This window comes from Pelodiscus sinensis, chromosome 3, assembly GCF_049634645.1.
Source record: "Pelodiscus sinensis isolate JC-2024 chromosome 3, ASM4963464v1, whole genome shotgun sequence".
Classification (NCBI taxonomy): Eukaryota; Metazoa; Chordata; order Testudines; family Trionychidae; genus Pelodiscus; species Pelodiscus sinensis.
The window spans coordinates 46863301-46879948 of record NC_134713.1 but is presented as its reverse complement, the minus strand read 5'-3'; positions in this window follow the sequence as shown (position 1 = coordinate 46879948).

Here is a 16648-nt window from a genome sequence, read left to right as displayed (position 1 = left end):
TCTCAGCCAAAACTGTCTTTAACTCAGATCGCTGTTGAAAGGAGACATACAGTCTTTATGTTTGCAGTGAGATTAGATTTATTATCAATTACATTAAACAAGAATTTGGAGGGATGGAAATTGCAATTCTGAAATTGCAAACATGAATATGGTATTGCCAGGGAGCTGGAGGACTGAGATTCTGGGAAGTCATTTTCTTCTGCAAATTATTTCAATTTTGCTCTTTCACGTTGTGTTTTGGAGTCTGTGAAGCAAGTGAGCACTTCTGTATTCAATGTACTTAGCTTGACTTTTTTGGCTTCTACTGTCTCAAGTAAGATTGATTTAGGCAAGTGCTTAAGGATGTTCCTGAATTAGGCCATAAATTAGGGGGGGGGGGGGGTTATTTCAAGATAAGAACATAAAAATGGCCTTACTGGACTGGACCAGTTGTCATGAAGTCAGGTAATTGCTTACCTTCTGACAGATGCCTCAGAAGGAATGAACATTATAAGCGACACTTTGTTGACTGATCCACACCCAGTCATCTAGTCCCACCTTCTAGCAATAAGATGTTTAGGGACATCAAGAGCATGGGGTTGCATCCTTAACCGTCCTGGCTAATAGCCTTAAATAAACCACTCCTCCATGAACTTATATAGTTCTGTTTTGAACCAGTTATACTTTGGCCTTTGTATCATCCCCTAGCAATGAGTTCCACAGGTTGATGGCATTGTATGAAAAGTGCTTCCTTATATTTTAAACCTTCTGTGTATTGTTTTCCTTGGGTGATCCCTTGTCCATGTCTTATGTGAAAAGGTAAATAACACTTCCCTATTCACACTATTCTCCACACTACTCATGATTTTACTGACTGGTATTAAAGCTCCCTTCTGTCGTCTCTTCTAGCTGAGCAGTCACTTTTTAATCTCTCCTCAAAGAGAAGCTATTACATACCCCTAATCATTTTTGTTGCCCCTCTCTGTATTTTTTCCTATTCTAATTGTCTTTTCTGAGACAGCGTGACCACAACTGCACGAAGTATTCAAGATGTGTATTTTCAATGGAGTTATGTCCTGGCCTTCTAATATTTTCTGTTTTATTCTCTACCCATTTCCTAATGTTCTGTTAGCTTTTTTTGACTGCTGCTGCACACTGACCCAATGTTTTCAGAGAGCTATCCTCACTGACTCCACACTCTCTTGCTTGAGTTCTAACAGCTAACTTAGACCCCACCATATTGTATGTATGTTTGATTGTAACAGGGTGCACAGCCAGTCCCTCTCCCTCTGGGCCTGGCTGCTCTTCCAGCTATGTCCAAGGAGGTTTTAGTGCTGTGCAACACCCATGTCTTTTATTCTTTAAGCATTTTCCCTCCACCCTGTGTCCAACTACATACAGACTTTACAGGTTTTTCATCCTCCGCAGTCTGGGTCAATAAACAGCTAGAAGGCTTCCACCCCTCTCTCTCTGGCTGTCCCTCTCCTTCTGGCCCCTTCCCGGTCTTAGTATCTTCTGGCTCATCAGGCTGGCAGATGTTGCCAATCATCTGGCAGAAGTAAGGGTTTTCATTCGGCCTCATTTAGCCCCCTTGATTGAGGCTGACATGACAGGGACGGATTAGGTGTGTTTGCAGCAGCATCCTGCTACATTTAGATGAACTTTCCAATTGTTTCAGAGGTAGCTGAGTTAGTCTGTAACAGGAAAAACTTAAAAAGCAACAAATAGTCTAGTTAAAGACTAACAGAACATGTAAATGGTATCGTGAGTTTTCATGGGCGCAACCCACTTCTTCAGATGACTGGAGTATTAGAAGTCCAGATCCAAGAAACCAATGTGTTACTTTGCATTTACCAGCATTGAATTTCATCTGCCATTTTCTTCCCCAGTCATAGAGCTTTGTGAGATCCCTTTGTAAGTCTTCACCATCTGCTTTGGACCTAACTATCTTATGTAATTTAATAGCAGCAGCAAACACTGCTCCCTCACTGTTTATCCCCTTTCTCAAGTTATTTATGAATGTGTTGGACAGGACAAGACCTAGTACAAATCCCTGGAGGATCCTGCTATTTACCTCTCTACTCTGACAACTGATCATTTATTCCTACACTTTGTTTCCTATATTTTAATATTTTGATCCATAAGAGGCCCTTCCCTCTTATCCCATGACTGCCTACTCTGCTTAAAAATTTTTGGTGATGGACCTCGTCACAAGATTTAAAAATTAAGTACTTCCTCTTGCAGGATACTCTGGTTCTTTCTGGTAAACTGGAGGGCTGTGTCTACACTGGCAAGAATTTCCGGAACTGCTTAAAACGGAATACTATTCCGTTTTCAGTTTTTCCAGAAAAGGAGCGTCTACATTTGCAGGCTGCTTTTCTGGAAAAGCCGTTTTTCCGGAAAAGCGTCTGTGGCCAATGTAGACGTGCTTTTCCAGAAAAGAGCCCCGATCACCATTTTCGCGATCGGGGCTTTTTTCCGGAAAAGACTACTGGGCTGTCTACACTGGCCCTTTTCCGGAACAGTGTTCCGGAATAAGGACTTATGCCCGAGCGGGAGCAGAATAGTTTTTCCGGAATAGCGGCTGATTTTGTACAGTAGAGCGTAGTTGCTTTTCCGGAAATTCAAGGGCCAGTGTAGACAGCTCGCAGCTTATTCCGGAAAAGCGGCTGATTTTCCAGAATAAGTGGCCCAGTGTAGACACAGCCCACGAGAGACAGAGGGGATTTGGATTTCTTTCTCACCTTGTGATTCAGGGATTTTCTCACTAGCATGTCTATACTGAGTTAAAGACCCTAACTAATTAGGTTTAAAAGTGAGTTGCATATTTGGCAGAAGAAGCATTTAATCTGCTGTAGAAACAAATAACAGAATTATAGCCACATTCCTGATCCACACAGAGATTAGAGTGGCAAGCTTTTTCATAGGATAGTACTATGAATGGATTAAAACAGTTTTGAAAGTGTTTCCAGTAGTGTAGTTTTCTAAAACAGTTTATAGCTGACATGGCGCTGGCTTAATAGAGCCAGTCAGCTGCGGGTATATGGAGAGAAGCAATTTATAAAATGCTTCCAGTGAAAGGAAATGAAATTTAAAATAAATCACTGGAGCTCTCAAAATAATAAATCCTGGTATGAAAAAAGGCTCAAAACAGTAAATCCAACAAAGGCATTCAGATCCAGAGCTGATACTGTTGTTGAAAAAAAGATGGTTGAAAGTATTAAAGCAGCAGGAAGCCTGACTTGATTTTTTTTTAATTGTATAGTGCAAGGTAAGATTGGCAGGTACATTATATACTGGAAACTCCCTGCTGTGAACTTCGGAGAAATGTCTTTTTATAAACTATCCTTTGACATCTCTTAAGTCATTGATAAGATAAGGTTACTTCCAACTACGGTGAATTTCAATTAGGGTTGGCCATTGAGTGGGGTTTTAAAGGAAGAACCCAATCCATCCTTACATCAAATCAGCTCTTGTCAGGAAGAGATTTAACCTTTCCAAGTGTAAAAAAGCTAATTACAACTTAAAAGTTTAAACTGATAAAGATGGAAGATATTTTAAACTCTTAGGGTATGTCTACACTACAAAGTTAGTTCGAACTAACGAACGTTAGTTCGAACTAACTTTCATAGGCGCTACACTAGCGCTCCGTTAGTTCGAATTTAATTTAATTCGAACTAACGGAGCGCTTAGTTCGAACTAGGTAATCCTCATTCCACGAGGATTAAGCCTAGTTCGAACTTACTAGTTCGAATTAAGGTCTGTGTAGTCCCTTAATTCAAACTAGTGGGAGGCTAGCCCTCCCCAGGTTTCCCTGGTGGCCACTCTGGCCAGCACCAGGGAAACTCGTCTGCCCCCTTCCCGGCCCCGGACCTCTTAAAGGGGCACGGGCTGGCTACGGTGCCCGTGCCAGGTGCAAACCTGCCAGCACCCAGCCAGCAGACCCTGCACCTGGCACGGATCGAGCCACTCACCCGATGCCCCCCAGCCCTCCCCCTCTTCCCGGGACCAGGCTGGTGGCTCCTGGGAGCTTGCCCGGGACCGCAAGAGGTGGGCACCCGTCTCGGCTAGTGCGGACATCGTGGACCTCGTCCACAATCTCCGCACTAGGCACAGGAAGGTGGCCGGCTAGGGCAAGAGAGCTGCCAGCCTGGCCAGGACCAGGAGTGCATGAAAATCAAGGGGGTCCACTGAGACCCCCGACCCTGAGCCCTGAGCTTACAATGGCCGTACTGGGTCAGACCAAAGGTCCATCTAGCCCAGTAGCCTGTCTGCTGACAGCGGCCAACCCTAGAGACCCTGGAGGGGATGTACCGAAGACAGTGACCAAGCAATTTGTCTCATGCCATCCCTCTCCAGCCTTCAACAAACCTTGGGCAGGGAATACCACTCCATGGACCCAACCTCCATGACTTGATCTCACTTCCCTTTAAACTCTGTTCTAGTTCTAGCCTTCACAGCCTCCTGCAGCAAGGAGTTCCACAGGTTGACTCTTTGCTTTGTGAAGAAGAACTTTCTGTTACTAGTTTGAAGCCTGCTACCCATTCCTTTCCTTTGATGTCCTCTAGTCCTTCTTTATGGGAACTAATGAAGAACTTTTCTGTATGCACCCTCTCCACCCAACTCCTGGTTTTAGAGAGCTCTATCTTGTCCCCCCTCCGTCTCCTCTTTTCTAAGCTGAAAAGTCCCAGTCTCTTTAGCCTCTCTTCATATGGGACCTGTTCCCAACCCCTGATCATTTTAGTTGCCCTCCCCTCTCCCAGCCTCCCAGTCTCCCCCAGTTTTGTTCAATAAAGACAGATTCCATTTTGGAAGAAACGTTATCTTCATTTTGTACATCAAGAAGAGGGGCTAGGGAAGGGTAAATGGAAGGAGGTGAGGGAGGAATGGGGCACGAGCCCCCGATGGGGAGGACTGGGCTGGCTCTGCGGGCTTCTGGGGGTGGAAGCTCTCCTGCAGCTCCCCAATTGCCCCCTCTCCCCAGATGGCAGCCTGCGGCAAGTGCAGCTGGTCTGATGGCCGAGTGCTGTGATGTGCCCAGTGTGGGTACTCCGGGCACTCCAAGCCAGGACTGCTTTGCAAGTGGGGCACCCCTGAGAACTGTCTGTCCGGGGTGGGGGTCGGGACCCTTTAAGCACAGCCCTCGGCTAGCCTGAGACAGCATCTCCACCCTCTAAGTCCTCCTCTGATGCCCTGCCAGCACTGCTTCCGGCCATCCTTAAGCCTGGTTCAGGGTCCACTTAATGTGGACATGCTAGTTCGAATTAGCAAAACGCTAATTCGAACTAGTTTTTTAGTCTGGATCCGTTAGTTCGAATTAGCTTAGTTCGAATTAACTAATTCGAACTAAGTTAGTTCGAATTAGCGCTGTAGTATAGATATACCCTTAGTGTTTAAAAATCAAGTTTCCAGATTATTAAAAATAAGAAGAAACCTTGGGCAGTCTATGAACAACACAAATCTACAAGGGTATGTCTACACTGCAAAGTTAATTCGAAATAACAGCCATTATTTTGAATTAACTTTAATAGAGTCTATACATGCAAACCATTATTTCAAATTTAATTTGAAATAGTGGAGCCCTTAATTCGAATTTGGTAAACCTCATTCTACAAGGAGTAACGCCAAATTCGAAATAGCTATTTCTAATTAAGTGCTGTGTTGACACTTAATTTGAAATAGGAGGTTTCCAGCCCTTTCCAGGGAGTGCTGTTGGCCACTCTGGGCGCAACCAGGAAAACTTACTCTCCTCTCCCCCAACCCTGGAGCCATTAAAGGAGTAGACCCTGGCCACAGTGCCTGTCCCAGCTCCAAGCCTGTCAGCCCAGAGCCAGCAGTAGCCACTGGGGCCCCTGACCCAGTGGCCCCAAAACATGAGCCAGCAAGCCACTGGCAGCCAGCCCTCCACCGCTCCCCAGGAGCAGTCTGCCAGCTCCCAGGAGCCTGACAGGGGCTGGAGAAGGTGGGCGCCTTTGTGGTCCAGGGTGGAGATCATGGACCTTATTCAGGTTTGGGGGGGCCGGCCACAACGTCCATGATCTCCGCACTAGATGGAGGAATGCGGTCGTCTATGGCAGGAGAGCTGCCAGCCTGGCCACCAAAGAACACATGCGAACCTAGGAGCAGGTTTGCATGAAAATCAAGTTGGTCCGGCAAGACCCCCAACCCTGGGCCCTGAGCTTCCCCTCCCCCTTCTTTCCCTTGCTTCCCCCTTCCAGCTCCCTCCTCCCAGGTTTCCCCCTTCACTCTCCCACCCTCTCTCTTCCCCTCTCCCACCTATTTTTCCCAGTCTCCCCAGAGGTTAATCCCCCCCTCCCCAGTTTTGTTCAATAAACCCAGTTTCTATTTTTGAACATATGTGTCTTTTATTTGACATCAGGAAGGGGGGCTAGGGAGGGGTAAGTGAAAGGATGTGAGGGAGGAATGGGGCATGAGCCCCCATTGGGGAGGACCGGGGAGGCTCTGAGGGCTCCTCGGGGTGGACGCTCTCCCTCAAGGCCTCCTGGATCCTGACAGCCCCCCGATGGACTGCCCAGATGGCAGCCTGCAGCAAGTGCAGCCGGGCTGGTGGCAATGACCCCACGAGATACATTGGCATGCCCAAGGGCAGCTCTGGCTCCATGTGGCCGAGTGCTGTGGTGTCCCGAGTTTGGGCACTCTGGGCACTCCAAGACAGGACTGCTTAGCTGCCCCTCATCAGGTATACAAGCAAGCGGGAAACCCAGAGAACTGTTTGTCCGGAGTAGGGGTAGCGTCCCTTTAAGCACGGAGCTCAGTTAGCCTCAGGCAGCAGCCCCACACACTAAGTTCTAACCTGATGCCCTGCCGGCACTGGTTCCGGCCAGCCTTAACTTCGGTTCAGGGTCCACTCAGTGCGGATGTGCTATTTCGAAATAGTTTTTGTGTATAGATGCATTATTTCGAATTAGCTTAATTAAGTAAATTCGAAATAGCGCTGTTGTGTAGACATACCCTAATTCATTATCAGAACATTTTTTCATTATGTTTCTTCTCACAAACTTCCATGTTCTTTGTCCCACAAGTAACAGAATTTTATATGCACAATGGGCTACAATGGCACTACAAGCACAATTTTGAACCCACTAGAATATTGCAGGCTCTACATTTTTCATGTAACTCAATTTTCTCTGATAAGGTGTGTTTAATGCTCCACCTTTTAATCACATTCACATACTAGCCAGCTTACTAATGAACCTTCTCACATACATAAAGAGGAAAGGTATGTCTGACCCAAAGCTCCCATGAGAAATGAAGTAGATAACCCTGCCTGATATGCAAATAATTCAACTTTATACAATGCCTTTCATCAAGGTTTAAAAAGTAATTTGAAAGTTTGATAGGTAGTAATATCCCCATAGATGGAGAAATCAAGACACTAAGGCGACATCTAGACTGCCCTCTCTTGCGCAAAAAAATATGCAAATGAGGCAAAGCGTGGCATATCACCGGGCCTCATTTGCATAATTAATTAGGATCCATTTTTGCACAAGAGGTTTTTGTGCAAAAAGGAGCCGTCTACACAGCTCCTTTTTCCGCGAAAAAACCCTCTTGTGCAAGAGCCGTTTTTCCTCTTTTTTTCAGGAAGAACGGCTCTTGAGCAAAAGCCTCTTGCACAAAAATGGAGTCTCATCAATAATGCAAATGAGGTACAGTGATATTCCATGCTTCACCTTATTTGCATATTTTTTTTGCAAAAGAACTGGCAGTCCAGATGTAGCCTAAGAGTATGTCTACGCAGCAGTGTTATTCCGAAATAATAAAGAGAGCGTCTACACTACAAGTCTTTATTTCAAAATAATGTCGAGCTGGAAGACTTCTTACTCCAACTCCTGTAACTCTCATTTTATGAGGAGTAAGGGAAGTTGAAGGCAGAGTGTTCTTCCTTCGACTTCCTGCTGTGTAGCCAGTGCCTAAAGGCGAGTTAAGCTATTTTGAGTTAAGCTATTTCAACTTAAGCTACGCAATTGACGTAGCTGAAGTTACATAGCTTAATTTGACTTTAGCCCTGCTGTTTAGACGTGCCTTAAGAGATTTACAAAGAACAATGAGAAACTAGAAGATTCAAAAGTGGTGCAGGGAAGGAGGGATGTTGTCTGAACAGTAGTAAGGAACGAAGAAAAAAAATCACTTCATCTACCAAGGATAAATCACCAGGTAGAGTGGCTATGGTAGCTGTGCAACACTGCACAATAAGAACACAACTATTATGACAGGAAGGAAAAAGGAATAACTTATTCAGTGGAAAATGTGGATATTTACTGTACCTGTTGTTATCCATGATCAATTGTTTACGGCGAGGCCCTAAGATACAACTGGATTTGCTCCAGTCCCACGGACAAACACCTACAGGATCTCTATCAGGCATTCTTAAAACTTAAATACCCACCTGGGTAAGTGAAAAACAGATCAGATTGACAGAGCCAGATGAGTACCCAGCATCAGCTTCTTCAAGCTAGGCCCAACAAACAAAATAACAGAACACCACTTGTCATCACCTACAGCCCTACAATTTAAACCACTCCAGCGCATCATTAACAATCTACAACCTATTCTAGAAAATAATCTCCCACTCTCACAGGCCTTGGGGAACAGGCCAGTCTTTTCCTATAGACCTCAACCTGAAGCAAATCTTTTCCAGCAATCACATAGCACAACTCAAACATACTCATCCAGGAACCCACCCCTGCAATAAACCATTGCCAACTCTGTCCACACATCTATACAAGCAACATCATCACAGGACCTAACCACATCAGCCACCACATCACAGGGTCACGCAACTGTACATCCTCCAATGTGATCTATGCTATCAAATGCCAGCAATGCCCTCTCTCCCATGTATATTAGCCAAACTGTACAGTCTCTATGACAAAGGTTTAATGGACACAAATCAGATGGTAACACACAGAAACCTGTGGGGGAACATTTTAACCTGCCTGAGCACTCATTAATGGATTTCAAAGTAGCCATTCTTTTGCAAAATAATTTCAGGAACTGACTACAGAGAGAGACTGCAGAACTGGCCTTCCTATGACTACAAGTGGTCAGTCCTCATTTTTACCATATCTTCATGGTGTTTCCTCAATACCACACTGCTCTTCTAACATTGTACTGGGTAATTGGTTTGCCACGTGTTTAGGGGGGAAGAGTTCCATCCTTTGCACCATCAATACCACTTCCTTCACTATCTACGGGCTCTGGGTTTTTTTTTTCCATCCAAATAGTGATAGATTCCAGTGATAGATGCATTCCAGAGTAAGGGGGCAAATGATCAGCAAAAATATTAATATTGGGAAGTACAAAGGTGTGGAGGTACAAAGGTGTGAAGAGAAGACCCTCTCACCCAGACCCGTGTCCTCACACATTTCAGGACTGGAAACAGAAGATTATTATGCCTCTTTTCCACACCAGTCACAGGACTTTTATCCCTTCCCTCATGATTCATTTGGTGTTGTGTATTATTTGTATTCCTGTAGCACACAGAGTCCTTAATCAGGGATCAGGACTCTTTTGTGTTAGGGTTTGTACACAGTTTGAATTTCTATTGTTGGGTCATCAATGAAACAAAGACATTTCAGCAAGACACTCTAAATTTGCCTTTACGTTTACATCCTCAAAGGATGCTGGGGCATTTTCTTGCCTCCACACCGGATTTCTGGTTAGCCACTATCTTCAGTTCCTGGGCATGAATATACAATGATTTGTACTCTGTACTCATTTACACTTGTACAGATTGGGTGGAAAATGTTACTATTAAGATTTGATAGCACTTTTAACCCATTGTGCACAGGTATGAATTAGAGCATTGTGCAAAGCAGTGGAGAATCCTACCTGGAAGAAAAGAAAGAGGTCTTGTGTCTTTGGAATATTTACATATTTCTTCCATTATATTCCCATCTGTTGTCACTGTAATGTGGCCATTCTTGATCCCAGTCACAAAGACAGATTGCTGTACAAAAGGACAAAGAGAAGTCATCTGTGACTTTGCATTTTAGTATTCTGAATAATTCTTCTTAACTAGTTGTGATTTTTCTCTCTGCAGTTAATTTTTATACTGTCCTGCTCTATAATTTCCATTCATTATTTTTCTGGGGATTTTTTTTTAAAATTTCTTTGCTTCATTGTTGGGGATGGTACTCTGTCAGATTAATAGGTACAAAGTTGTGTAATGTATATTTTCCTCTTGATATATGTGCTGAATCCACTAGGAACTGTTTTTCTCAAAATCGTAATTTTCAAACAAATAACTGTACACAGAAACATGCAATGTTAATGTTCAGTTAGAACATGGCACATGTTACCAATGCAAAGACTTTGTTTATTAAAGAGAAAAAGATTAAGTTCATTGCATATTATCTAGCACGGATGATACTCCTTACTCTCCTACTCATATATACAAGCAATCTGATAATTAATTAGAGAGAAGATCTTCAAGCTCAATTGAAGGTTTCCAGGAAGATTTCAGAAAAGGATTATTGCTTTTTTAATTAGCTGAGCTCCATAATAACATATTAAAACTATTGAAAGCGGGTTCCTCAGTGCTGCACAAACCAAAGCAATTCAGTATCTCATTTACATTCCTCTCTCAGTCTCTGCAGCAGCTCTATAAATAGAACAGACTATACACAGAAATTTATTACTGCAGCTGATAGCAATTTTCTTTTTTAAAGGTGTCTGGAGGCATTATTCAGGAGGACTCTTCTGGTAGATTTTCCAGCTGAGATTCTCCCTCTCCTGGAACTGTGGGTGGTCAGTTTTGAAGCACACTAATGAACTGTTAAAAACAAAGACTGTCAGCAGAGTTATTTATCATCTTCGGTTAATAAATGCTGGAGTTCTCTCTGCTCTAGATTATTTCCTTTAATCTGATTGTCTGCATTTTGTAAGCAGTGAACATATTTTGTAAAGTCACATTCCTTTGACTTTTTATCACTTAACTTTCTAGGGATTAGGTTATTATCAGGAAAAACATAATGACTGTGGTTTGCCATGGCTCATATCAAGTCTTCTGAAATCAGACCCGTAGGCATGTTTGACCTTATCAAGTGCAGAACAGATGTGTTGGTAACTGCAGTACATTAAGAAATTGTAACAATCATGTAAACCAACCTGTCTTGTTGTCAACTTTATTCCTATTATAAATCAAGAAAAAACAAAATTTTTAATGACAGTGATTTTAATAATACATGATAACCTGAGATTAATGACATACCTTTCTGTGCTTAATATAGCATCTTAGCCACATGCTGGTCTGTCTATTTATGTGCTTATATCACATCCACCATCCTGGTATGTATGTGCCTTACAAATAATGTAGATGAATAGCCTAGCTCAATTACCCAATGTTTGTTTTCCTCCCCCATTCAAAAGCAAATAAGACTGGCTAGAACGTAATTTTTCTCTTATCTTTTTGAATTAATTTCTCCATACATTTCTCAGAAGTTTGCAGGAAGACATGTTGCTTTTCAATATTCTGTTTCAATTTAAATTTCTGTCTTCTTTTGTCAAAGGCTATTTCAGCTATTTCTGTAAATAAGCATGGATTTACATCTCTCTCTCCTTTTAAGACATTAGTATTTTTAATAGTTATTTTAAGCTTTGTTTCTGAAGGTAGGCCCTCAAATACTTAATGAGAAGTTCTGGGAAAAAACCCTGCATACTGTGAAATGAATAGTGAGATAAATTAAAAATATAGCCCGAGTTGCTGGAAGTAAAGTCTTTTAAGTCAAGTAAACTATAAAGCAGTTATTCATTTTCCATGTAAGGCATATTAGCTGGAAAAATGCTTATACCTGAAGCACAAACTAAGAGAAAAGAGTGCTTCAGTAATAAATCTGAGATTATTTGGATTATTATGGAAGTAACAAAAATATTTCCTTTTAATAACATTTTGATATTTATGTTTTTATTTAAATCTATCAGTGATACAGAAAACTGGTTCTGTGAGTGCCCTGGACTCTACTCTGGAAAACTTTGTCAGCTGACAACTTGTGATGAGAATCCATGTGGGAACGGTGCTACTTGTTTTCCAAAATCCAGCCAAGATGTTGTTTGTCTTTGTCCTTATGGAAAAACTGGAATCTTCTGCAATGATGGTAAGAATGATATAATATTTAACAAGTGTTTTGACGTGAATCAGTGAACAGGAACAGGAGGATAGATAGGAATTATTAATGTTAATTAAGTAGATTGGCTTGATTCATATTAAAGATGACAAAGTTTCCACTCTTTATCTTCACCTTTTAAAATCATACAAGGTTAGATCAATACCTGTTCCTGAGATTCACTGTCCATACCGATGCTACTTGTACTTAGGAATTAGGCATTAAAGAAGAATTATCTGTTCTCTACAAATAAAAGCTGCTTATCATATTACAATGGATCTCAAACATTATTATAGACTCATAGACTCATAGACTTTAAGGTCAGAAGGGACCATTATGATCATCTAGTCTGACCCCCTGCACAGTGCAGGCCACAAAATCTCACCCTCCCCTCCTAGAATAATCCTCTCACCTATATCTCAGATATTGAAGACTTCAAATACTTTGAAGACCCCAAGATGCAGAGAATCCTCCAGCTGTGATCTGTACCCCATGCTACAGAGGAAGGCGAAAAACCTCCAGGGCCTCTGCCAATCTACCCTGGAGGAAAATTCCTTCCCGACCCCAAATATGGCGATCAGCTAAACCCTGAGCATGTGGGCAAGACTCATCAGCCAGACACCCAGAAAGTTCTCTATAGTAACTCCTATCATCCCTCCACTGACCTATTTCCCACTGATAATGAATGGTCAATTAGTTACCAAGATCATGTTATCTCATCAAACCATCCCCTTCATAAACCCATCTAGTTTAATCTTGAAACCAGATAGATCTTTTTCCAGATAGATTATTGAAAGGGGATATACTGCCCATTTAAGGCCAGAGATGGAACATTGAGAAGCCAGGCTACCCCTATTCCAGGAATTCTGGAGCAAACAAAGGCATATAGGGAGAAGGGAAATGGTCCTGGGGTAATAGCCTACAAGAAATCTTGCAGTTGGGACAAGACTCCCCTCTTCCTCAGCCAAACTAACCATGATCAACTCTGGAAAAGAAGTCTCAGAGGAGTAGCCATGTTAGTCTGTAACTTTAAAAATGAGCAGTCCTGTGGCACCTTAGAGAATAACTAAAATATATATAGTATCATGTGCTTCTGGAAAAGAAGGCAGCATATACTATGCTTCTTCCCTCATAATGGGAATGACATTAGCAGGAAAAGGACTGATTGTCTGCTGGTCTGTCCCATCACAGGGGAGAAATGACTGGTGGTGTGATCTGGTCTCCAAGTAGGGGAGGAAGGCAGGAAGGCTGCACCCCAACAGAGATGCCTGGGTGTTAAAGACTTTTATCAAGAAGGTTTTGTTTTGCATTCTTTTGAAAGACGTTGGTGCTAGCATGAGTGGAACTCACTGAGAGCAATTTAAAAGGGCCAACTAAGAGAAGTCACCTTTGGAGCCTTAGTCAGCTACAATTGCATTTAAGGAATACACAAGCCTTCAATTGATCATTTACATTGTAGGGGTTTATGGCTACTATTGTCAATCTGGATGATTAAAGGAAACAATAATTCAGGGATAGAAATGAACTGAGCCTGGACTGAGTCTCAGTAATTCTTATCCATGTCAAAACTCTGTGACATCAGAGTTGTAGGTTACAGTGAGAGCAGGATAAGTCTCATTACCTAATCCAGTAAAAGTGACCATGAACCGTAAATTGACCTCACAAGAAAAATAACTACCTATTTTATTACATCATGGATGCAGGGTTCCAACCCTGAGGAAACTATAAAAGTTACTGCAGAGACTGCAAATTATGCTATTAATTATTTCAGTAAATAATTTGAATAAAATGTCACACATTGTCACAAAATGTGGCAGCTGTGATGTTGTGTAATGGGAGGGGGGATCGTAATAAGAGAAGACAAAAATCCTGATTTCTGTTGTGACCAATTCAGCATGCTTGATTTTCTAGTCTCTTAAAGACACACACCCAACAGCCTGCTAAGGATTCTGGGTAGTATAGCCCAACAAGCATTTTCCCTGTACCAGGCTATGCTATTATTAGAATGACCAACCTGGCCTATTTTACCCTCTACAAGATGAATTCAACTTCTAAGAATTTAGTGGTAGTTTCATACTTCTGACACCAGAATTGAAACCTATGTTAACAGTCTTGTGAATTACAACTAGTCTCTGTCTTAAACAAAAGTGCAGCTAATTCTAGGATAGAAACCAGCAACCATGTCATTGTTCTCATCAACACTACACACTAGTTTGTAATAAAAAGTAAAGAATACTTTATCCAGTTTAAAACAGATACAATTACTCAAATATGTATTTGGCCATATAACTAGGTATTTCATGAAAGCAAGGCCATGGATTGTAATGGTTTTAAATTGTTAAAGGCCTCAGCATAGAATAATAGAAGTTAAGAATCATTGAAGGTTAGGGTTGGAAGAGACCTCAGAAGGTCATCTAGACTAACCTTCTGCTCAAAGCAGGACCAACTCCAACTAAATTAAGGCCAGCCAGGACCATCAGATCATTCAGTCTGACCTCCTGTATATCACAGGCCATTAACATCAGCCAGTACCCGTTCACTGAAAGTAGAACAAAGTGTTATAGTAACACAGGGTATGTCTAGACTACATGCCTCTGTCGCCAGAGGCATGTAAATTAGACTACCCAGCATAGTCAATGAAGCAGGAATTTAAATATCCCCGGCTTCATTAAAATATAAATGGCCGCTGCGCTGTGCCGGCTCAGCTGCTGGGGGCTGCCCTTTGAGTGAGCCCTTCGGTGCAGACCAAGAACGAGAGTGTGTGTGTAAAGGTGGAGGTTTTGTGTGATATAATATAATTTATATCGCATTGTTAAAGTGTTTCTTAAAGTGTGTTCCTCGGCACACCAGTGTGCCACAAAGCAGTCAGAGATTTGCCACAGAGCTATGGTGACCGTATGTCCTTTTTTTTGCCGGACCGTTGCAGATTTAAAGATACCCAATGCTAGCACGGTGCAGCAGCAACTCCTTGCCTCTACCCAGCACCTAAGCGGCTCCCTTGGTGCTTTACTCAGCAGCCAGGGCCGCTGCTGGTGGCACGCAGAGTCCAAAGCTCTGAGCTTCCATGCAGAGTGCGCCAATGTCTGTCAACCCCCTCCCCCCCCACGCACACACACACCCCGCGTGCCCCTTCCCTCCTGTACGGCTGCCAGCCCAGCCTCCTCCATCCACAGGCAGCCGCCACCACTGCCGGAGGGGGAGGGTGCTGGTTGGGGTTCAAACCTTGCAAGCCGCTCCTGGGAGCTGCTGTTGGAATTCTGGCAGGGAGTGCGCAGAGCCCGGCTGGAGTGCTGCAGAGTGGGGAACATTCAGTCTCTGTGCACAGCCCTTTCTCCCCCCGCCCCTTCCCACACTGCTGGGGAAGCAGCAGTGCACAGACCCGCTTGCTCTGCCATGCTCTGCAAGCTGGGTCTGGCGGGGTGGGGGGTTTCTCCCCTTCCCCCTGCACTCTTCCTATGGGAGCCAAAGCTGGTGCACAGACTGGACTGCACTAAAATTAGCACTGTGAGCAGCCCAGCTCCAGGTCCAGCAAGTGGTCCTGCCCTGGAAGCAGCTGCGGCCAGGGCTGCAGGAACTTTTGGGGCCTGACCACAGACTACAGCCCTGCAAACTGGTAGGCAAAAGGTGGGGGAGGAGCACAAAGAGAACTAGGGGGAAGGAAGGTGGGAGAGGAAGGGGCTTGTGCTGGGGGGAGGCAGGAGAAAAAAGGGAAAGGCACCAAGGGACTGAGTGGAGGAGAGACAAATGCCAGGGGGCCGAGTGGAGACAATGAGGGAAGGTGTCAGTGGGGGTGGGAGGGTGGAGGGGACAGGGTGATGTTGGAAGAGGAAAGGAGAGGAGAGGAGAGGGGTATTGGGGGCAAGAGGGAGGAAGGGAGGGGGAAGGATGGGAGGATGGCTGAAAGGAGGGGTGGGCATGAGGAAGGAGGGGATGGAGCAAGTCATGTATGAGGGCACAGAGGGGCATGAGAGGAACTGGGGAAGAAGGTAGTGAAGGGATGGGCATCAGGGAGAAAGAGGGCAAGGGGATCAGGGACAGTGAGGGAAAGAGGGAGCACCAGGAGGGTGCAGAGGTAAAGGAAGTTGGAGATGCCAGAGGATTCTGGGGGTGAAGCAGAAGGGCAGACACATGCAGGGGAGGGACCAGCACCAGAGGAGAGAGACAATGCAGGTGTGTAGAGGGAGGTGTTAGGAGAGGAGATGGGTAGTTACACATGATCAGAGTGGTGCTACTGGAGGAGTGGGCACAGGGGAGAGAGAAGGGCTGGTGCAGTGGTGCAGGTCCCATGAGGGCTAAGGGCAGTGAGAAGGGCAGGAGTCAGGACAGCAGAGGAAGGTGAGGGGTTGTGGGAGGGGCAGCAGGCACCAGGGAAGCTGATGGAGTAAGGGGAGGAGACATGGCAGCAGAGAGAAAAGGTAAAGGTTTATAAAATATGTATTAATAACTTGGGTGCCACAGTGGCACATCCAAACAAGCTACATGAACTCAATACTAGTGCACAACACAAAATTCATTCAGCTCATAGGAGGAAAATCTTAGAGGGA